A 22,538-nucleotide genomic window follows, 5' to 3' on the forward strand; every position below is an offset into this window, starting at 1 on the left:
CGTGACTCTGTTCTGTTTGGGGATTCCGTTCATGGCGAGCGATTTTTACATTCCCTCGATAAGTGATATCATAAGTTTCTTTTTTTGTGCGACTGATTTCACTGAGGATGATCGTACCTAAATCCACTCAGGATGCTGCTACCAGCCTCATGACGTGGATTTCATGGCTGAGTGACACTCCATTGGACCTCCGTAGCACCACTTGTCCACTTGTCCACTTGTCTTTGTCCACTTGGCTCTTTGCTGGGATATGAAACGTGTACCGGAGTGGAGGTTCTTGTCAAGACAGCAGCCCTCAACTTTGGGGTCCCTGTGTCTGGTTGATTTTTTCATTTTCCCAAGGTCAACGCCCATGTGTGGAAGTGCCCTATGCTCTGTGGTTCTGTGTTTTACATGGTTTGGGAAAGAGGATACACTTGTGAAGATTGGCTGTTGGCCATTGACATCCCGCCCATCAGCTTAACAAGGCTCCCTTGACTCCGTGGGCTGTCCTGCCTTTCTGGTTTTTAGACTTTTTTCGCCTGGCCCTTTTGCCCCGGGGGGGGCGAGAGATTTCTTTGTAGTGCTGATTTGCTCTCCCAGGTTGCTTGGTTGGCCAAAAAGGGCGTATGCGTTTTTTCCTGAATATATTCAGGAAAAAACGCATACGCCCTTTTTGGCCAACCGCATCATTGTCCACGTTCTGGCGCTTTTCATGTGCTATCGGGGCCATTCCGATGTACCCGTTGACATCCGTTTCCTGCAATTCTGCCTTGCGTTCAACGCCTCTTCGTAGCCTGACCTCAATATATTTTGGGGCGATAGTTATCGTTTAGAACTCTGCAGGTTTGGGAAGTGCAGTGCCCCTGAGCTCCATTTCCCAAGTCGCTTTTTTGTGAGTGGGACGCAACACGGCTGGATGGCTTCACGCCCTATTGTCGATCCGCGGTGGCAGGCTGAACCTCTGGTGAATTCTTCTTCGTGATGGGAAATGAGAGTGACATGTGCCCGACCAAACACCTCCAGCGAGTCTCTCATTGGTTCCCCCTCTTGCAGTTCATCCTGCGGACAAATTACAGACGGTACGAAAGAGGCATGGAAAGGCGCCGAGTCTCCAAGTGGGGAGATTGTTAGTAAGGGGGCCTGAATGGAGAACACGAGCACCAGGAGATGAAAACTGAGGTGAGTTTCAGAAAGCTTTCCCGATCCCACGGTGTAGCATCCGCTGGGTTTCCAATGAGTGCTTTCGCTGTCGGAAGATTGCGTTGAACATGGAGAGTTGGGACCCATGGAATGGGGAGCACGCAGGATTCCTTTCAAGGGTCTGCATTTGCTTTCCCAACCTCACCAATCGTCTCAGCCCCAAGAGTGTCCAGCCTTATGTCTTCTGCCGCTGCGGCTGTAGATGTGGTCAATCCTGGTTGCATGCCAGTCCCTGAACGCATTTTGGAAGAATTTCTCTCTGTTTTGCCCTGCTTGTTTCTTCTTTATGTTGGAAATGTATCCTCAGAATGGGTCTGAGCTGATTTTCCCTGCTGGTTTTAGGCCGCTTTACACACACTTGATGCACTTACACAGAGATATCAAGACTTAGCTTTTAAGATGCTTACTAGTCGGATAGATACTTGTGCGATGAACAGGGTCTGGTGAGTCCAGTTGATTGAGCAAGGAGTAGGTCGTGTCCATTCCATATTCGGTTTTCGGAAGGGTATGTGTGCTCATTTCAAACTCGAGTTTTATGCGTCACCCCACCTCACCTTTCCCCTGAAGCAGGCATAAGTGTGTTTTCTAAAAGCGTGACTCTGTTCTGTTTGGGGATTCCATTCATGGGGAGCGATTTTTACATTCCCTCGATAAGTGATATCATAAGTTTCTTTTTTTGTGGGACTTATTTCACTGAGGATGATCGTACCTAAATCCACTCAGGATGCTGCTACCAGCCTCATGACGTGGATTTCATGGCTGAGTGACACTCCATTGGACCTACGTAGCACCACTTGTCCTCTTGTCCACTTGTCGTTGTCCACTTGTCCACTCGTCTTTGTCCACTTGGCTCTTTCCTGGGATATGAAACGTGTACCGGAATGGAGGTACTTGTCAAGACAGCAGCCCTCAACTTTGGGGTCCCTGTGTCTGGTTGATTTTTTCATTTTCCCAAGGTCAACGCCCATGTGTGGAAGTGCCCTATGCTCTGTGGTTCTGTGTTTTACATGGTTTGGGAAAGAGGATACACTTGTGAAGATTGGCTGTTGGCCATTGACATCCCGCCCATCAGCTTAACAAGGCTCCCTTGACTCCGTGGGCTGTCCTGCCTTTCTGGTTTTTAGACTTTTTTCGCCTGGCCCTTTTGCCCCGGGGGGGGGGGGCGAGAGATTTCTTTGTAGTGCTGATTTGCTCTCCCAGGTTGCTTGGTTGGCCAAAAAGGGCGTATGCGTTTTTTCCTGAATATATTCAGGAAAAAACGCATACGCCCTTTTTGGCCAACCGCATCATTGTCCACGTTCTGGCGCTTTTCATGTGCTATCGGGGCCATTCCGATGTACCCGTTGACCTCCGTTTCCTGCAGTTCTGCCTTGCGTTCAACGCCTCTTCGTAGCCTGACCTCAATATATTTTGGGGCGATAGTTATCGTTTAGAACTCTGCAGGTTTGGGAAGTGCAGTGCCCCTGAGCTCCATTTCCCAAGTCGCTTTTTTGTGAGTGGGACGCAACACGGCTGGATGGCTTCACGCCCTATTGTCGATCCGGGGTGGCAGGCTGAACCGCTGGTGAATTCTTCTTCGTGATGGGAAATGAGAGTGACATGTGGCCGACCAAACACCTCCAGCGAGTCTCTCATTGGTTCCCCCTCTTGCAGTTCATCCTGCGGACAAATTGCAGACGGTACGAAAGAGGCATGGAAAGGCGCCGAGTCTCCAAGTGGGGAGATTGTTAGTAAGGGGGCCTGAATGGAGAACACGAGCACCAGGAGATGAAAACTGAGGTGAGTTTCAGAAAGCTTTCCCGATCCCACGGTGTAGCATCCGCTGGGTTTCCAATGAGTGCTTTCGCTGTCGGAAGATTGCGTTGAACCTGGAGAGTTGGGACCCATGGAATGGGGAGCACGCAGGATTCCTTTCAAGGGTCTGCATTTGCTTTCCCAACCTCACCAATCGTCTCAGCCCCAAGAGTGTCCAGCCTTATGACTTCCGCCGCTGGGGCTGTAGATGTGGTCAATCCTGGTTGCATGCCAGTCCCTGAACGCATTTTGGAAGAATTTCTCTCTGTTTTGCCCTGCTTGTTTCTTCTTTATGTTGGAAATGTATCCTCAGAATGGGTCTGAGCTGATTTTCCCTGCTGGTTTTAGGCCGCTTTACACACACTTGATGCACTTACACAGAGATATCAAGACTTAGCTTTTAAGATGCTTACTAGTCGGATAGATACTTGTGCGATGAACAGGGTCTGGTGAGTCCAGTTGATTGAGCAAGGAGTAGGTCGTGTCCATTCCATATTCGGTTTTCGGAAGGGTATCTGTGCTCATTTCAAACTCGAGTTTTATGCGTCACCCCACCTCACCTTTCCCCTGAAGCAGGCATAAGTGTGTTTTCTAAAAGCGTGACTCTGTTCTGTTTGGGGATTCCGTTCATGGGGAGCGATTTTTACATTCCCTCGATAAGTGATATCGTAAGTTTCTTTTTTTGTTGGACTTATTTCACTGAGGATGATCGTACCTAAATCCACTCAGGATGCTGCTACCAGCCTCATGACGTGGATTTCATGGCTGAGTGACACTCCATTGGACCTACGTAGCACCACTTGTCCACTTGTTCACTTGTCTTTGTCCACTTGTCCACTTGTCTTTGTCCACTTGGCTCTTTCCTGGGATATGAAACGTGTACCGGAGTGGAGGTTCTTGTCAAGACAGCAGCCCTCAACATTGGGGTCCCTGTGTCTGGTTGATTTTTTCATTTTCCCAAGGTCAACGCCCATGTGTGGAAGTGCCCTATGCTCTGTGGTTCTGTGTTTTACATGGTTTGGGAAAGAGGATACACTTGTGAAGATTGGCTGTTGGCCATTGACATCCCGCCCATCGGCTTAACAAGGCTCCCTTGACTCCGTGGCCTGTCCTGCCTTTCTGGTTTTTAGACTTTTTTCGCCTGGCCCTTTTGCCCCGGGGGCGGGGCGAGAGATTTCTTTGTAGTGCTGATTTGCTCTCCCAGGTTGCTTGGTTGGCCAAAAAGGGCGTATGCGTTTTTTCCTGAATATATTCAGGAAAAAACGCATACGCCCTTTTTGGCCAACCGCATCATTGTCCACGTTCTGGCGCTTTTCATGTGCTATCGGGGCCATTCCGATGTACCCGTTGACATCCGTTTCCTGCAATTCTGCCTTGCGTTCAACGCCTCTTCGTAGCCTGACCTCAATATATTTTGGGGCGATAGTTATCGTTTAGAACTCTGCAGGTTTGGGAAGTGCAGTGCCCCTGAGCTCCATTTCCCAAGTCACTTTTTTGTGAGTGGGACGCAACACGGCTGGATGGCTTCACGCCCTCTTGTCGATCCGCGGTGGCAGGCTGAACCTCTGGTGAATTCTTCTTCGTGATGGGAAATGAGAGTGACATGTGCCCGACCAAACACCTCCAGCGAGTCTTTCATTGGTTCCCCCTCTTGCAGTTCATCCTGCGGACAAATTGCAGACGGTACGAAAGAGGCATGGAAAGGCGCCGAGTCTCCAAGTGGGGAGATTGTTAGTAAGGGGGCCTGAATGGAGAACACGAGCACCAGGAGATGAAAACTGAGGTGAGTTTCAGAAAGCTTTCCCGATCCCACGGTGTAGCATCCGCTGGGTTTCCAATGAGTGCTTTCGCTGTCGGAAGATTGCGTTGAACCTGGAGAGTTGGGACCCATGGAATGGGGAGCACGCAGGATTCCTTTCAAGGGTCTGCATTTGCTTTCCCAACCTCACCAATCGTCTCAGCCCCAAGAGTGTCCAGCCTTATGTCTTCCGCCGCTGGGGCTGTAGATGTGGTCAATCCTGGTTGCATGCCAGTCCCTGAACGCATTTTGGAAGAATTTCTCTCTGTTTTGCCCTGCTTGTTTCTTCTTTATGTTGGAAATGTATCCTCAGAATGGGTCTGAGCTGATTTTCCCTGCTGGTTTTAGGCCGCTTTACACACACTTGATGCACTTACACAGAGATATCAAGACTTAGCTTTTAAGATGCTTACTAGTCGGATAGATACTTGTGCGATGAACAGGGTCTGGTGAGTCCAGTTGATTGAGCAAGGAGTAGGTCGTGTCCATTCCATATTCGGTTTTCGGAAGGGTATGTGTGCTCATTTCAAACTCGAGTTTTATGCGTCACCCCACCTCACCTTTCCCCTGAAGCAGGCATAAGTGTGTTTTCTAAAAGCGTGACTCTGTTCTGTTTGGGGATTCCGTTCATGGCGAGCGATTTTTACATTCCCTCGATAAGTGATATCATAAGTTTCTTTTTTTGTTGGACTGATTTCACTGAGGATGATCGTACCTAAATCCACTCAGGATGCTGCTACCAGCCTCATGACGTGGATTTCATGGCTGAGTGACACTCCATTGGACCTCCGTAGCACCACTTGTCCACTTGTCCACTTGTCTTTGTCCACTTGGCTCTTTCCTGGGATATGAAACGTGTACCGGAGTGGAGGTTCTTGTCAAGACAGTAGCCCTCAACTTTGGGGTCCCTGTGTCTGGTTGATTTTTTCATTTTCCCAAGGTCAACGCCCATGTGTGGAAGTGCCCTATGCTCTGTGGTTCTGTGTTTTACATGGTTTGGGAAAGAGGATACACTTGTGAAGATTGGCTGTTGGCCATTGACATCCCGCCCATCAGCTTAACAAGGCTCCCTTGACTCCGTGGGCTGTCCTGCCTTTCTGGTTTTTAGACTTTTTTCGCCTGGCCCTTTTGCCCCGGGGGGGGGGCGAGAGATTTCTTTGTAGTGCTGATTTGCTCTCCCAGGTTGCTTGGTTGGCCAAAAAGGGCGTATGCGTTTTTTCCTGTACGCCCTTTTTGGCCAACCGCATCATTGTCCACGTTCTGGCGCTTTTCATGTGCTATCGGGGCCATTCCGATGTACCCGTTGACATCCGTTTCCTGCAATTCTGCCTTGCGTTCAACGCCTCTTCGTAGCCTGACCTCAATATATTTTGGGGCGATAGTTATCGTTTAGAACTCTGCAGGTTTGGGAAGTGCAGTGCCCCTGAGCTCCATTTCCCAAGTCGCTTTTTTGTGAGTGGGACGCAACACGGCTGGATGGCTTCACGCCCTATTGTCGATCCGCGGTGGCAGGCTGAACCTCTGGTGAATTCTTCTTCGTGATGGGAAATGAGAGTGACATGTGCCCGACCAAACACCTCCAGCGAGTCTCTCATTGGTTTCCCCTCTTGCAGTTCATCCTGCGGACAAATTGCAGACGGTACGAAAGAGGCATGGAAAGGCGCCGAGTCTCCAAGTGGGGAGATTGTTAGTAAGGGGGCCTGAATGGAGAACACGAGCACCAGGAGATGAAAACTGAGGTGAGTTTCAGAAAGCTTTCCCGATCCCACGGTGTAGCATCCGCTGGGTTTCCAATGAGTGCTTTCGCTGTCGGAAGATTGCGTTGAACCTGGAGAGTTGGGACCCATGGAATGGGGAGCACGCAGGATTCCTTTCAAGGGTCTGCATTTGCTTTCCCAACCTCACCAATCGTCTCAGCCCCAAGAGTGTCCAGCCTTATGTCTTCCGCCGCTGGGGCTGTAGATGTGGTCAATCCTGGTTGCATGCCAGTCCCTGAACGCATTTTGGAAGAATTTCTCTCTGTTTTGCCCTGCTTGTTTCTTCTTTATGTTGGAAATGTATCCTCAGAATGGGTCTGAGCTGATTTTCCCTGCTGGTTTTAGGCCGCTTTACACACACTTGATGCACTTACACAGAGATATCAAGACTTAGCTTTTAAGATGCTTACTAGTCGGATAGATACTTGTGCGATGAACAGGGTCTGGTGAGTCCAGTTGATTGAGCAAGGAGTAGGTCGTGTCCATTCCATATTCGGTTTTCGGAAGGGTATCTGTGCTCATTTCAAACTCGAGTTTTATGCGTCACCCCACCTCACCTTTCCCCTGAAGCAGGCATAAGTGTGTTTTCTAAAAGCGTGACTCTGTTCTGTTTGGGGATTCCGTTCATGGGGAGCGATTTTTACATTCCTTTGATAAGTGATATCATAAGTTTCTTTTTTTGTGGGACTTATTTCACTGAGGATGATCGTACCTAAATCCACTCAGGATGCTGCTACCAGCCTCATGACGTGGATTTCATGGCTGAGTGACACTCCATTGGACCTACGTAGCACCACTTGTCCACTTGTTCACTTGTCTTTGTCCATTTGTCCACTCGTCTTTGTCCACTTGGCTCTTTCCTGGGATATGAAACGTGTACCGGAGTGGAGGTTCTTGTCAAGACAGCAGCCCTCAACATTGGGGTCCCTGTGTCTGGTTGATTTTTTCATTTTCCCAAGGTCAACGCCCATGTGTGGAAGTGCCCTATGCTCTGTGGTTCTGTGTTTTACATGTTTTGGGAAAGAGGATACACTTGTGAAGATTGGCTGTTGGCCATTGACATCCCGCCCATCAGCTTAACAAGGCTCCCTTGACTCCGTGGGCTGTCCTGCCTTTCTGGTTTTTAGACTTTTTTCGCCTGGCCCTTTTGCCCCGGGGGGGGGGGGGGGCGAGAGATATCTTTGTAGTGCTGATTTGCTCTCCCAGGTTGCTTGGTTGGCCAAAAAGGGCGTATGCGTTTTTTCCTGAATATATTCAGGAAAAAACGCATACGCCCTTTTTGGCCAACCGCATCATTGTCCACGTTCTGGCGCTTTTCATGTGCTATCGGGGCCATTCCGATGTACCCGTTGACATCCGTTTCCTGCAATTCTGCCTTGCGTTCAACGCCTCTTCGTAGCCTGACCTCAATATATTTTGGGGCGATAGTTATCGTTTAGAACTCTGCAGGTTTGGGAAGTGCAGTGCCCCTGAGCTCCATTTCCCAAGTCGCTTTTTTGTGAGTGGGACGCAACACGGCTGGATGGCTTCACGCCCTATTGTCGATCCGCGGTGGCAGGCTGAACCTCTGGTGAATTCTTCTTCGTGATGGGAAATGAGAGTGACATGTGCCCGACCAAACACCTCCAGCGAGTCTCTCATTGGTTCCCCCTCTTGCAGTTCATTCTGCGGACAAATTGCAGACGGTACGAAAGAGGCATGGAAAGGCGCCGAGTCTCCAAGTGGGGAGATTGTTAGTAAGGGGGCCTGAATGGAGAACACGAGCACCAGGAGATGAAAACTGAGGTGAGTTTCAGAAAGCTTTCCCGATCCCACGGTGTAGCATCCGCTGGGTTTCCAATGAGTGCTTTCGCTGTCGGAAGATTGCGTTGAACCTGGAGAGTTGGGACCCATGGAATGGGGAGCACGCAGGATTCCTTTCAAGGGTCTGCATTTGCTTTCCCAACCTCACCAATCGTCTCAGCCCCAAGAGTGTCCAGCCTTATGTCTTCTGCCGCTGGGGCTGTAGATGTGGTCAATCCTGGTTGCATGCCAGTCCCTGAACGCATTTTGGAAGAATTTCTCTCTGTTTTGCCCTGCTTGTTTCTTCTTTATGTTGGAAATGTATCCTCAGAATGGGTCTGAGCTGATTTTCCCTGCTGGTTTTAGGCCGCTTTACACACACTTGATGCACTTACACAGAGATATCAAGACTTAGCTTTTAAGATGCTTACTAGTCGGATAGATACTTGTGCGATGAACAGGGTCTGGTGAGTCCAGTTGATTGAGCAAGGAGTAGGTCGTGTCCATTCCATATTCGGTTTTCGGAAGGGTATGTGTGCTCATTTCAAACTCGAGTTTTATGCGTCACCCCACCTCACCTTTCCCCTGAAGCAGGCATAAGTGTGTTTTCTAAAAGCGTGACTCTGTTCTGTTTGGGGATTCCGTTCATGGGGAGCGATTTTTACATTCCTTCGATAAGTGATATCATAAGTTTCTTTTTTTGTGGGACTTATTTCACTGAGGATGATCGTACCTAAATCCACTCAGGATGCTGCTACCAGCCTCATGACGTGGATTTCATGGCTGAGTGACACTCCATTGGACCTACGTAGCACCACTTGTCCACTTGTTCACTTGTCTTTGTCCACTTGTCCACTTGTCTTTGTCCACTTGGCTCTTTCCTGGGATATGAAACGTGTACCGGAGTGGAGGTTCTTGTCAAGACAGCAGCCCTCAACATTGGGGTCCCTGTGTCTGGTTGATTTTTTCATTTTCCCAAGGTCAACGCCCATGTGTGGAAGTGCCCTATGCTCTGTGGTTCTGTGTTTTACATGGTTTGGGAAAGAGGATACACTTGTGAAGATTGGCTGTTGGCCATTGACATCCCGCCCATCAGCTTAACAAGGCTCCCTTGACTCCGTGGGCTGTCCTGCCTTTCTGGTTTTTAGACTTTTTTCGCCTGGCCCTTTTGCCCCGGGGGGGGGGGGGGCGAGAGATTTCTTTGTAGTGCTGATTTGCTCTCCCAGGTTGCTTGGTTGGCCAAAAAGGGCGTATGCGTTTTTTCCTGTACGCCTTTTTTGGCCAACCGCATCATTGTCCACGTTCTGGCGCTTTTCATGTGCTATCGGGGCCATTCCGATGTACCCGTTGACATCCGTTTCCTGCAATTCTGCCTTGCGTTCAACGCCTCTTCGTAGCCTGACCTCAATATATTTTGGGGCGATAGTTATCGTTTAGAACTCTGCAGGTTTGGGAAGTGCAGTGCCCCTGAGCTCCATTTCCCAAGTCGCTTTTTTGTGAGTGGGACGCAACACGGCTGGATGGCTTCACGCCCTATTGTCGATCCGCGGTGGCAGGCTGAACCTCTGGTGAATTCTTCTTCGTGATGGGAAATGAGAGTGACATGTGCCCGACCAAACACCTCCAGCGAGTCTCTCATTGGTTCCCCCTCTTGCAGTTCATCCTGCGGACAAATTGCAGACGGTACGAAAGAGGCATGGAAAGGCGCCGAGTCTCCAAGTGGGGAGATTGTTAGTAAGGGGGCCTGAATGGAGAACACGAGCACCAGGAGAGGAAAACTGAGGTGAGTTTCAGAAAGCTTTCCCGATCCCACGGTGTAGCATCCGCTGGGTTTCCAATGAGTGCTTTCGCTGTCGGAAGATTGCGTTGAACCTGGAGAGTTGGGACCCATGGAATGGGGAGCACGCAGGATTCCTTTCAAGGGTCTGCATTTGCTTTCCCAACCTCACCAATCGTCTCAGCCCCAAGAGTGTCCAGCCTTATGTCTTCCGCCGCTGGGGCTGTAGATGTGGTCAATCCTGGTTGCATGCCAGTCCCTGAACGCATTTTGGAAGAATTTCTCTCTGTTTTGCCCTGCTTGTTTCTTCTTTATGTTGGAAATGTATCCTCAGAATGGGTCTGAGCTGATTTTCCCTGCTGGTTTTAGGCCGCTTTACACACACTTGATGCACTTACACAGAGATATCAAGACTTAGCTTTTAAGATGCTTACTAGTCGGATAGATACTTGTGCGATGAACAGGGTCTGGTGAGTCCAGTTGATTGAGCAAGGAGTAGGTCGTGTCCATTCCATATTCGGTTTTCGGAAGGGTATGTGTGCTCATTTCAAACTCGAGTTTTATGCGTCACCCCACATCACCTTTCCCCTGAAGCAGGCATAAGTGTGTTTTCTAAAAGCGTGACTCTGTTCTGTTTGGGGATTCCGTTCATGGCGAGCGATTTTTACATTCCCTCGATAAGTGATATCATAAGTTTCTTTTTTTGTTGGACTTATTTCACTGAGGATGATCGTACCTAAATCCACTCAGGATGCTGCTACCAGCCTCATGACGTGGATTTCATGGCTGAGTGACACTCCATTGGACCTCCGTAGCACCACTTGTCCATTTGTCCACTTGTCTTTGTCCACTTGGCTCTTTGCTGGGATATGAAACGTGTACCGGAGTGGAGGTTCTTGTCAAGACAGCAGCCCTCAACTTTGGGGTCCCTGTGTCTGGTTGATTTTTTCATTTTCCCAAGGTCAACGCCCATGTGTGGAAGTGCCCTATGCTCTGTGGTTCTGTGTTTTACATGGTTTGGGAAAGAGGATACACTTGTGATGATTGGCTGTTGGCCATTGACATCCCGCCCATCAGCTTAACAAGGCTCCCTTGACTCCGTGGGCTGTCCTGCCTTTCTGGTTTTTAGACTTTTTTCGCCTGGCCCTTTTGCCCCGGGGGGGGGCGAGAGATTTCTTTGTAGTGCTGATTTGCTCTCCCAGGTTGCTTGGTTGGCCAAAAAGGGCGTATGCGTTTTTTCCTGAATATATTCAGGAAAAAACGCATACGCCCTTTTTGGCCAACCGCATCATTGTCCACGTTCTGGCGCTTTTCATGTGCTATCTGGGCCATTCCGATGTACCCGTTGACATCCGTTTCCTGCAATTCTGCCTTGCGTTCAACGCCTCTTCGTAGCCTGACCTCAATATATTTTGGGGCGATAGTTATCGTTTAGAACTCTGCAGGTTTGGGAAGTGCAGTGCCCCTGAGCTCCATTTCCCAAGTCGCTTTTGTGAGTGGGACGCAACACGGCTGGATGGCTTCACGCCCTATTGTCGATCCGCGGTGGCAGGCTGAACCTCTGGTGAATTCTTCTTCGTGATGGGAAATGAGAGTGACATGTGCCCGACCAAACACCTCCAGCGAGTCTCTCATTGGTTCCCCCTCTTGCAGTTCATCCTGCGGACAAATTGCAGACGGTACGAAAGAGGCATGGAAAGGCGCCGAGTCTCCAAGTGGGGAGATTGTTAGTAAGGGGGCCTGAATGGAGAACACGAGCACCAGGAGATGAAAACTGAGGTGAGTTTCAGAAAGCTTTCCCGATCCCACAGTGTAGCATCCGCTGGGTTTCCAATGAGTGCTTTCGCTGTCGGAAGATTGCGTTGAACATGGAGAGTTGGGACCCATGGAATGGGGAGCACGCAGGATTCCTTTCAAGGGTCTGCATTTGCTTTCCCAACCTCACCAATCGTCTCAGCCCCAAGAGTGTCCAGCCTTATGTCTTCTGCCGCTGGGGCTGTAGATGTGGTCAATCCTGGTTGCATGCCAGTCCCTGAACGCATTTTGGAAGAATTTCTCTCTGTTTTGCCCTGCTTGTTTCTTCTTTATGTTGGAAATGTATCCTCAGAATGGGTCTGAGCTGATTTTCCCTGCTGGTTTTAGGCCGCTTTACACACACTTGATGCACTTACACAGAGATATCAAGACTTAGCTTTTAAGATGCTTACTAGTCGGATAGATACTTGTGCGATGAACAGGGTCTGGTGAGTCCAGTTGATTGAGCAAGGAGTAGGTCGTGTCCATTCCATATTCGGTTTTCGGAAGGGTATCTGTGCTCATTTCAAACTCGAGTTTTATGCGTCACCCCACCTCACCTTTCCCCTGAAGCAGGCATAAGTGTGTTTTCTAAAAGCGTGACTCTGTTCTGTTTGGGGATTCCGTTCATGGGGAGCGATTTTTACATTCCCTCGATAAGTGATATCGTAAGTTTCTTTTTTTGTTGGACTTATTTCACTGAGGATGATCGTACCTAAATCCACTCAGGATGCTGCTACCAGCCTCATGACGTGGATTTCATGGCTGAGTGACACTCCATTGGACCTACGTAGCACCACTTGTCCACTTGTTCACTTGTCTTTGTCCACTTGTCCACTTGTCTTTGTCCACTTGGCTCTTTCCTGGGATATGAAACGTGTACCGGAGTGGAGGTTCTTATCAAGACAGCAGCCCTCAACATTGGGGTCCCTGTGTCTGGTTGATTTTTTCATTTTCCCAAGGTCAACGCCCATGTGTGGAAGTGCCCTATGCTCTGTGGTTCTGTGTTTTACATGGTTTGGGAAAGAGGATACACTTGTGAAGATTGGCTGTTGGCCATTGACATCCCGCCCATCAGCTTAACAAGGCTCCCTTGACTCCGTGGGCTGTCCTGCCTTTCTGGTTTTTAGACTTTTTTCGCCTGGCCCTTTTGCCCCGGGGGCGGGGCGAGAGATTTCTTTGTAGTGCTGATTTGCTCTCCCAGGTTGCTTGGTTGGCCAAAAAGGGCGTATGCGTTTTTTCCTGAATTTATTCAGGAAAAAACGCATACGCCCATTTTCGCCAACCGCATCATTGTCCACGTTCTGGCGCTTTTCATGTGCTATCGGGGCCATTCCGATGTACCCGTTGACATCCGTTTCCTGCAATTCTGCCTTGCGTTCAATGCCTCTTCGTAGCCTGACCTCAATATATTTTGGGGCGATAGTTATCGTTTAGAACTCTGCAGGTTTGGGAAGTGCAGTGCCCCTGAGCTCCATTTCCCAAGTCGCTTTTTTGTGAGTGGGACGCAACACGGCTGGATGGCTTCACGCCCTCTTGTCGATCCGCGGTGGCAGGCTGAACCTCTGGTGAATTCTTCTTCGTGATGGGAAATGAGAGTGACATGTGCCCGACCAAACACCTCCAGCGAGTCTCTCATTGGTTCCCCCTCTTGCAGTTCATCCTGCGGACAAATTGCAGACGGTACGAAAGAGGCATGGAAAGGCGCCGAGTCTCCAAGTGGGGAGATTGTTAGTAAGGGGGCCTGAATGGAGAACACGAGCACCAGGAGATGAAAACTGAGGTGAGTTTCAGAAAGCTTTCCCGATCCCACGGTGTAGCATCCGCTGGGTTTCCAATGAGTGCTTTCGCTGTCGGAAGATTGCGTTGAACCTGGAGAGTTGGGACCCATGGAATGGGGAGCACGCAGGATTCCTTTCAAGGGTCTGCATTTGCTTTCCCAACCTCACCAATCGTCTCAGCCCCAAGAGTGTCCAGCCTTATGTCTTCTGCCGCTGGGGCTGTAGATGTGGTCAATCCTGGTTGCATGCCAGTCCCTGAACGCATTTTGGAAGAATTTCTCTCTGTTTTGCCCTGCTTGTTTCTTCTTTATGTTGGAAATGTATCCTCAGAATGGGTCTGAGCTGATTTTCCCTTCTGGTTTTAGGCCGCTTTACACACACTTGATGCACTTACACAGAGATATCAAGACTTAGCTTTTAAGATGCTTACTAGTCGGATATATACTTGTGTGATGAACAGGGTCTGGTGAGTCCAGTTGATTGAGCAAGGAGTAGGTCGTGTCCATTCCATATTCGGTTTTCGGAAGGGTATGTGTGCTCATTTCAAACTCGAGTTTTATGCGTCACCCCACCTCACCTTTCCCCTGAAGCAGGCATAAGTGGGTTTTCTAAAAGCGTGACTCTGTTCTGTTTGGGGATTCCGTTCATGGGGAGCGATTTTTACATTCCCTCGATAAGTGATATCATAAGTTTCTTTTTTTGTGGGACTTATTTCACTGAGGATGATCGTATCTAAATCCACTCAGGATGCTGCTACCAGCCACATGACGTGGATTTCATGGCTGAGTGACACTCCTTTGGACCTCCGTAGCACCACTTCTCCACTTGTCCACTTGTCTTTGACCACTTGGCTCTTTCCTGGGATATGAAACGTGTACCGGAGTGGAGGTTCTTGTCAAGACAGCAGCCCTCAACATTGGGGTCCCTGTGTCTGGTTGATTTTTTCATTTTCCCAAGGTCAACGCCCATGTGTGGAAGTGCCCTATGCTCTGTGGTTCTGTGTTTTACATGGTTTGGGAAAGAGGATACACTTGTGAAGATTGGCTGTTGGCCATTGACATCCCGCCCATCAGCTTAACAAGGCTCCCTTGACTCCGTGGGCTGTCCTGCCTTTCTGGTTTTTAGACTTTTTTCGCCTGGCCCTTTTGCCCCGGGGGGGGGGGCGAGAGATTTCTTTGTAGTGCTGATTTGCTCTCCCAGGTTGCTTGGTTGGCCAAAAAGGGCGTATGCGTTTTTTCCTGAATATATTCAGGAAAAAACGCATACGCCCTTTTTGGCCAACCGCATCATTGTCCACGTTCTGGCGCTTTTCATGTGCTATCGGGGCCATTCCGATGTACCCGTTGACATCCGTTTCCTGCAATTCTGCCTTGCGTTCAACGCCTCTTCGTAGCCTGACCTCAATATATTTTGGGGCGATAGTTATCGTTTAGAACTCTGCAGGTTTGGGAAGTGCAGTGCCCCTGAGCTCCATTTCCCAAGTCGCTTTTTTGTGAGTGGGACGCAACACGGCTGGATGGCTTCACGCCCTATTGTCGATCCGCGGTGGCAGGCTGAACCTCTGGTGAATTCTTCTTCGTGATGGGAAATGAGAGTGACATGTGGCCGACCAAACACCTCCAGCGAGTCTCTCATTGGTTCCCCCTCTTGCAGTTCATCCTGCGGACAAATTGCAGACGGTACGAAAGAGGCATGGAAAGGCGCCGAGTCTCCAAGTGGGGAGATTGTTAGTAAGGGGGCCTGAATGGAGAACACGAGCACCAGGAGATGAAAACTGAGGTGAGTTTCAGAAAGCTTTCCCGATCCCACGGTGTAGCATCCGCTGGGTTTCCAATGAGTGCTTTCGCTGTCGGAAGATTGCGTTGAACCTGGAGAGTTGGGACCCATGGAATGGGGAGCACGCAGGATTCCTTTCAAGGGTCTGCATTTGCTTTCCCAACCTCACCAATCGTCTCAGCCCCAAGAGTGTCCAGCCTTATGTCTTCCGCCGCTGGGGCTGTAGATGTGGTCAATCCTGGTTGCATGCCAGTCCCTGAACGCATTTTGGAAGAATTTCTCTCTGTTTTGCCCTGCTTGTTTCTTCTTTATGTTGGAAATGTATCCTCAGAATGGGTCTGAGCTGATTTTCCCTGCTGGTTTTAGGCCGCTTTACACACACTTGATGCACTTACACAGAGATATCAAGACTTAGCTTTTAAGATGCTTACTAGTCGGATAGATACTTGTGCGATGAACAGGGTCTGGTGAGTCCAGTTGATTGAGCAAGGAGTAGGTCGTGTCCATTCCATATTCGGTTTTCGGAAGGGTATCTGTGCTCATTTCAAACTCGAGTTTTATGCGTCACCCCACCTCACCTTTCCCCTGAAGCAGGCATAAGTGTGTTTTCTAAAAGCGTGACTCTGTTCTGTTTGGGGATTCCGTTCATGGCGAGCGATTTTTACATTCCCTCGATAAGTGATATCATAAGTTTCTTTTTTTGTGCGACTGATTTCACTGAGGATGATCGTACCTAAATCCACTCAGGATGCTGCTACCAGCCTCATGACGTGGATTTCATGGCTGAGTGACACTCCATTGGACCTCCGTAGCACCACTTGTCCACTTGTCCACTTGTCTTTGTCCACTTGGCTCTTTCCTGGGATATGAAACGTGTACCGGAGTGGAGGTTCTTGTCAAGACAGCAGCCCTCAACATTGGGGTCCCTGTGTCTGGTTGATTTTTTCATTTTCCCAAGGTCAACGCCCATGTGTGGAAGTGCCCTATGCTCTGTGGTTCTGTGTTTTACATGGTTTGGGAAAGAGGATACACTTGTGAAGATTGGCTGTTGGCCATTGACATCCCGCCCATCAGCTTAACAAGGCTCCCTTGACTCCGTGGGCTGTCCTGCCTTTCTGGTTTTTAGACTTTTTTCGCCTGGCCCTTTTGCCCCGGGGGCGGGGCGAGAGATTTCTTTGTAGTGCTGATTTGCTCTCCCAGGTTGCTTGGTTGGCCAAAAAGGGCGTATGCGTTTTTTCCTGAATTTATTCAGGAAAAAACGCATACGCCCATTTTCGCCAACCGCATCATTGTCCACGTTCTGGCGCTTTTCATGTGCTATCGGGGCCATTCCGATGTACCCGTTGACATCCGTTTCCTGCAATTCTGCCTTGCGTTCAATGCCTCTTCGTAGCCTGACCTCAATATATTTTGGGGCGATAGTTATCGTTTAGAACTCTGCAGGTTTGGGAAGTGCAGTGCCCCTGAGCTCCATTTCCCAAGTCGCTTTTTTGTGAGTGGGACGCAACACGGCTGGATGGCTTCACGCCCTCTTGTCGATCCGCGGTGGCAGGCTGAACCTCTGGTGAATTCTTCTTCGTGATGGGAAATGAGAGTGACATGTGCCCGACCAAACACCTCCAGCGAGTCTCTCATTGGTTCCCCCTCTTGCAGTTCATCCTGCGGACAAATTGCAGACGGTACGAAAGAGGCATGGAAAGGCGCCGAGTCTCCAAGTGGGGAGATTGTTAGTAAGGGGGCCTGAATGGAGAACACGAGCACCAGGAGATGAAAACTGAGGTGAGTTTCAGAAAGCTTTCCCGATCCCACGGTGTAGCATCCGCTGGGTTTCCAATGAGTGCTTTCGCTGTCGGAAGATTGCGTTGAACCTGGAGAGTTGGGACCCATGGAATGGGGAGCACGCAGGATTCCTTTCAAGGGTCTGCATTTGCTTTCCCAACCTCACCAATCGTCTCAGCCCCAAGAGTGTCCAGCCTTATGTCTTCTGCCGCTGGGGCTGTAGATGTGGTCAATCCTGGTTGCATGCCAGTCCCTGAACGCATTTTGGAAGAATTTCTCTCTGTTTTGCCCTGCTTGTTTCTTCTTTATGTTGGAAATGTATCCTCAGAATGGGTCTGAGCTGATTTTCCCTTCTGGTTTTAGGCCGCTTTACACACACTTGATGCACTTACACAGAGATATCAAGACTTAGCTTTTAAGATGCTTACTAGTCGGATATATACTTGTGTGATGAACAGGGTCTGGTGAGTCCAGTTGATTGAGCAAGGAGTAGGTCGTGTCCATTCCATATTCGGTTTTCGGAAGGGTATGTGTGCTCATTTCAAACTCGAGTTTTATGCGTCACCCCACCTCACCTTTCCCCTGAAGCAGGCATAAGTGGGTTTTCTAAAAGCGTGACTCTGTTCTGTTTGGGGATTCCGTTCATGGGGAGCGATTTTTACATTCCCTCGATAAGTGATATCATAAGTTTCTTTTTTTGTGGGACTTATTTCACTGAGGATGATCGTATCTAAATCCACTCAGGATGCTGCTACCAGCCACATGACGTGGATTTCATGGCTGAGTGACACTCCTTTGGACCTCCGTAGCACCACTTCTCCACTTGTCCACTTGTCTTTGACCACTTGGCTCTTTCCTGGGATATGAAACGTGTACCGGAGTGGAGGTTCTTGTCAAGACAGCAGCCCTCAACATTGGGGTCCCTGTGTCTGGTTGATTTTTTCATTTTCCCAAGGTCAACGCCCATGTGTGGAAGTGCCCTATGCTCTGTGGTTCTGTGTTTTACATGGTTTGGGAAAGAGGATACACTTGTGAAGATTGGCTGTTGGCCATTGACATCCCGCCCATCAGCTTAACAAGGCTCCCTTGACTCCGTGGGCTGTCCTGCCTTTCTGGTTTTTAGACTTTTTTCGCCTGGCCCTTTTGCCCCGGGGGGGGGGGGGCGAGAGATTTCTTTGTAGTGCTGATTTGCTCTCCCAGGTTGCTTGGTTGGCCAAAAAGGGCGTATGCGTTTTTTCCTGAATATATTCAGGAAAAAACGCATACGCCCTTTTTGGCCAACCGCATCATTGTCCACGTTCTGGCGCTTTTCATGTGCTATCGGGGCCATTCCGATGTACCCGTTGACATCCGTTTCCTGCAATTCTGCCTTGCGTTCAACGCCTCTTCGTAGCCTGACCTCAATATATTTTGGGGCGATAGTTATCGTTTAGAACTCTGCAGGTTTGGGAAGTGCAGTGCCCCTGAGCTCCATTTCCCAAGTCGCTTTTTTGTGAGTGGGACGCAACACGGCTGGATGGCTTCACGCCCTATTGTCGATCCGCGGTGGCAGGCTGAACCTCTGGTGAATTCTTCTTCGTGATGGGAAATGAGAGTGACATGTGCCCGACCAAACACCTCCAGCGAGTCTCTCATTGGTTCCCCCTCTTGCAGTTCATCCTGCGGACAAATTGCAGACGGTACGAAAGAGGCATGGAAAGGCGCCGAGTCTCCAAGTGGGGAGATTGTTAGTAAGGGGGCCTGAATGGAGAACACGAGCACCAGGAGATGAAAACTGAGGTGAGTTTCAGAAAGCTTTCCCGATCCCACGGTGTAGCATCCGCTGGGTTTCCAATGAGTGCTTTCGCTGTCGGAAGATTGCGTTGAACCTGGAGAGTTGGGACCCATGGAATGGGGAGCACGCAGGATTCCTTTCAAGGGTCTGCATTTGCTTTCCCAACCTCACCAATCGTCTCAGCCCCAAGAGTGTCCAGCCTTATGTCTTCCGCCGCTGGGGCTGTAGATGTGGTCAATCCTGGTTGCATGCCAGTCCCTGAACGCATTTTGGAAGAATTTCTCTCTGTTTTGCCCTGCTTGTTTCTTCTTTATGTTGGAAATGTATCCTCAGAATGGGTCTGAGCTGATTTTCCCTGCTGGTTTTAGGCCGCTTTACACACACTTGATGCACTTACACAGAGATATCAAGACTTAGCTTTTAAGATGCTTACTAGTCGGATAGATACTTGTGCGATGAACAGGGTCTGGTGAGTCCAGTTGATTGAGCAAGGAGTAGGTCGTGTCCATTCCATATTCGGTTTTCGGAAGGGTATCTGTGCTCATTTCAAACTCGAGTTTTATGCGTCACCCCACCTCACCTTTCCCCTGAAGCAGGCATAAGTGTGTTTTCTAAAAGCGTGACTCTGTTCTGTTTGGGGATTCCGTTCATGGCGAGCGATTTTTACATTCCCTCGATAAGTGATATCATAAGTTTCTTTTTTTGTGCGACTGATTTCACTGAGGATGATCGTACCTAAATCCACTCAGGATGCTGCTACCAGCCTCATGACGTGGATTTCATGGCTGAGTGACACTCCATTGGACCTCCGTAGCACCACTTGTCCACTTGTCCACTTGTCTTTGTCCACTTGGCTCTTTCCTGGGATATGAAACGTGTACCGGAGTGGAGGTTCTTGTCAAGACAGCAGCCCTCAACATTGGGGTCCCTGTGTCTGGTTGATTTTTTCATTTTCCCAAGGTCAACGCCCATGTGTGGAAGTGCCCTATGCTCTGTGGTTCTGTGTTTTACATGGTTTGGGAAAGAGGATACACTTGTGAAGATTGGCTGTTGGCCATTGACATCCCGCCCATCAGCTTAACAAGGCTCCCTTGACTCCGTGGGCTGTCCTGCCTTTCTGGTTTTTAGACTTTTTTCGCCTGGCCCTTTTGCCCCGGGGGCGGGGCGAGAGATTTCTTTGTAGTGCTGATTTGCTCTCCCAGGTTGCTTGGTTGGCCAAAAAGGGCGTATGCGTTTTTTCCTGAATATATTCAGGAAAAAACGCATACGCCCTTTTTGGCCAACCGCATCATTGTCCACGTTCTGGCGCTTTTCATGTGGTATCGGGGCCATTCCGATGTACCCGTTGACATCCGTTTCCTGCAATTCTGCCTTGCGTTCAACGCCTCTTCGTAGCCTGACCTCAATATATTTTGGGGCGATAGTTATCGTTTAGAACTCTGCAGGTTTGGGAAGTGCAGTGCCCCTGAGCTCCATTTCCCAAGTCGCTTTTTTGTGAGTGGGACGCAACACGGCTGGATGGCTTCACGCCCTATTGTCGATCCGCGGTGGCAGGCTGAACCTCTGGTGAATTCTTCTTCGTGATGGGAAATGAGAGTGACATGTGCCCGACCAAACACCTCCAGCGAGTCTCTCATTGGTTCCCCCTCTTGCAGTTCATCCTGCGGACAAATTGCAGACGGTACGAAAGAGGCATGGAAAGGCGCCGAGTCTCCAAGTGGGGAGATTGTTAGTAAGGGGGCCTGAATGGAGAACACGAGCACCAGGAGATGAAAACTGAGGTGAGTTTCAGAAAGCTTTCCCGATCCCACGGTGTAGCATCCGCTGGGTTTCCAATGAGTGCTTTCGCTGTCGGAAGATTGCGTTGAACCTGGAGAGTTGGGACCCATGGAATGGGGAGCACGCAGGATTCCTTTCAAGGGTCTGCATTTGCTTTCCCAACCTCACCAATCGTCTCAGCCCCAAGAGTGTCCAGCCTTATGTCTTCTGCCGCTGGGGCTGTAGATGTGGTCAATCCTGGTTGCATGCCAGTCCCTGAACGCATTTTGGAAGAATTTCTCTCTGTTTTGCCCTGCTTGTTTCTTCTTTATGTTGGAAATGTATCCTCAGAATGGGTCTGAGCTGATTTTCCCTTCTGGTTTTAGGCCGCTTTACACACACTTGATGCACTTACACAGAGATATCAAGACTTAGCTTTTAAGATGCTTACTAGTCGGATATATACTTGTGTGATGAACAGGGTCTGGTGAGTCCAGTTGATTGAGCAAGGAGTAGGTCGTGTCCATTCCATATTCGGTTTTCGGAAGGGTATGTGTGCTCATTTCAAACTCGAGTTTTATGCGTCACCCCACCTCACCTTTCCCCTGAAGCAGGCATAAGTGGGTTTTCTAAAAGCGTGACTCTGTTCTGTTTGGGGATTCCGTTCATGGGGAGCGATTTTTACATTCCCTCGATAAGTGATATCATAAGTTTCTTTTTTTGTGGGACTTATTTCACTGAGGATGATCGTATCTAAATCCACTCAGGATGCTGCTACCAGCCACATGACGTGGATTTCATGGCTGAGTGACACTCCTTTGGATCTCCGTAGCACCACTTCTCCACTTGTCCACTTGTCTTTGACCACTTGGCTCTTTCCTGGGATATGAAACGTGTACCGGAGTGGAGGTTCTTGTCAAGACAGCAGCCCTCAACATTGGGGTCCCTGTGTCTGGTTGATTTTTTCATTTTCCCAAGGTCAACGCCCATGTGTGGAAGTGCCCTATGCTCTGTGGTTCTGTGTTTTACATGGTTTGGGAAAGAGGATACACTTGTGAAGATTGGCTGTTGGCCATTGACATCCCGCCCATCAGCTTAACAAGGCTCCCTTGACTCCGTGGGCTGTCCTGCCTTTCTGGTTTTTAGACTTTTTTCGCCTGGCCCTTTTGCCCCGGGGGGGGGGGCGAGAGATTTCTTTGTAGTGCTGATTTGCTCTCCCAGGTTGCTTGGTTGGCCAAAAAGGGCGTATGCGTTTTTTCCTGAATATATTCAGGAAAAAACGCATACGCCCTTTTTGGCCAACCGCATCATTGTCCACGTTCTGGCGCTTTTCATGTGCTATCGGGGCCATTCCGATGTACCCGTTGACATCCGTTTCCTGCAATTCTGCCTTGCGTTCAACGCCTCTTCGTAGCCTGACCTCAATATATTTTGGGGCGATAGTTATCGTTTAGAACTCTGCAGGTTTGGGAAGTGCAGTGCCCCTGAGCTCCATTTCCCAAGTCGCTTTTTTGTGAGTGGGACGCAACACGGCTGGATGGCTTCACGCCCTCTTGTCGATCCGCGGTGGCAGGCTGAACCTCTGGTGAATTCTTCTTCGTGATGGGAAATGAGAGTGACATGTGCCCGACCAAACACCTCCAGCGAGTCTCTCATTGGTTCCCCCTCTTGCAGTTCATCCTGCGGACAAATTGCAGACGGTACGAAAGAGGCATGGAAAGGCGCCGAGTCTCCAAGTGGGGAGATTGTTAGTAAGGGGGCCTGAATGGAGAACACGAGCACCAGG

Source organism: Kogia breviceps, chromosome 3 (assembly GCF_026419965.1).
Source record: "Kogia breviceps isolate mKogBre1 chromosome 3, mKogBre1 haplotype 1, whole genome shotgun sequence".
NCBI classification, from domain to species: Eukaryota; Metazoa; Chordata; class Mammalia; order Artiodactyla; family Physeteridae; genus Kogia; species Kogia breviceps.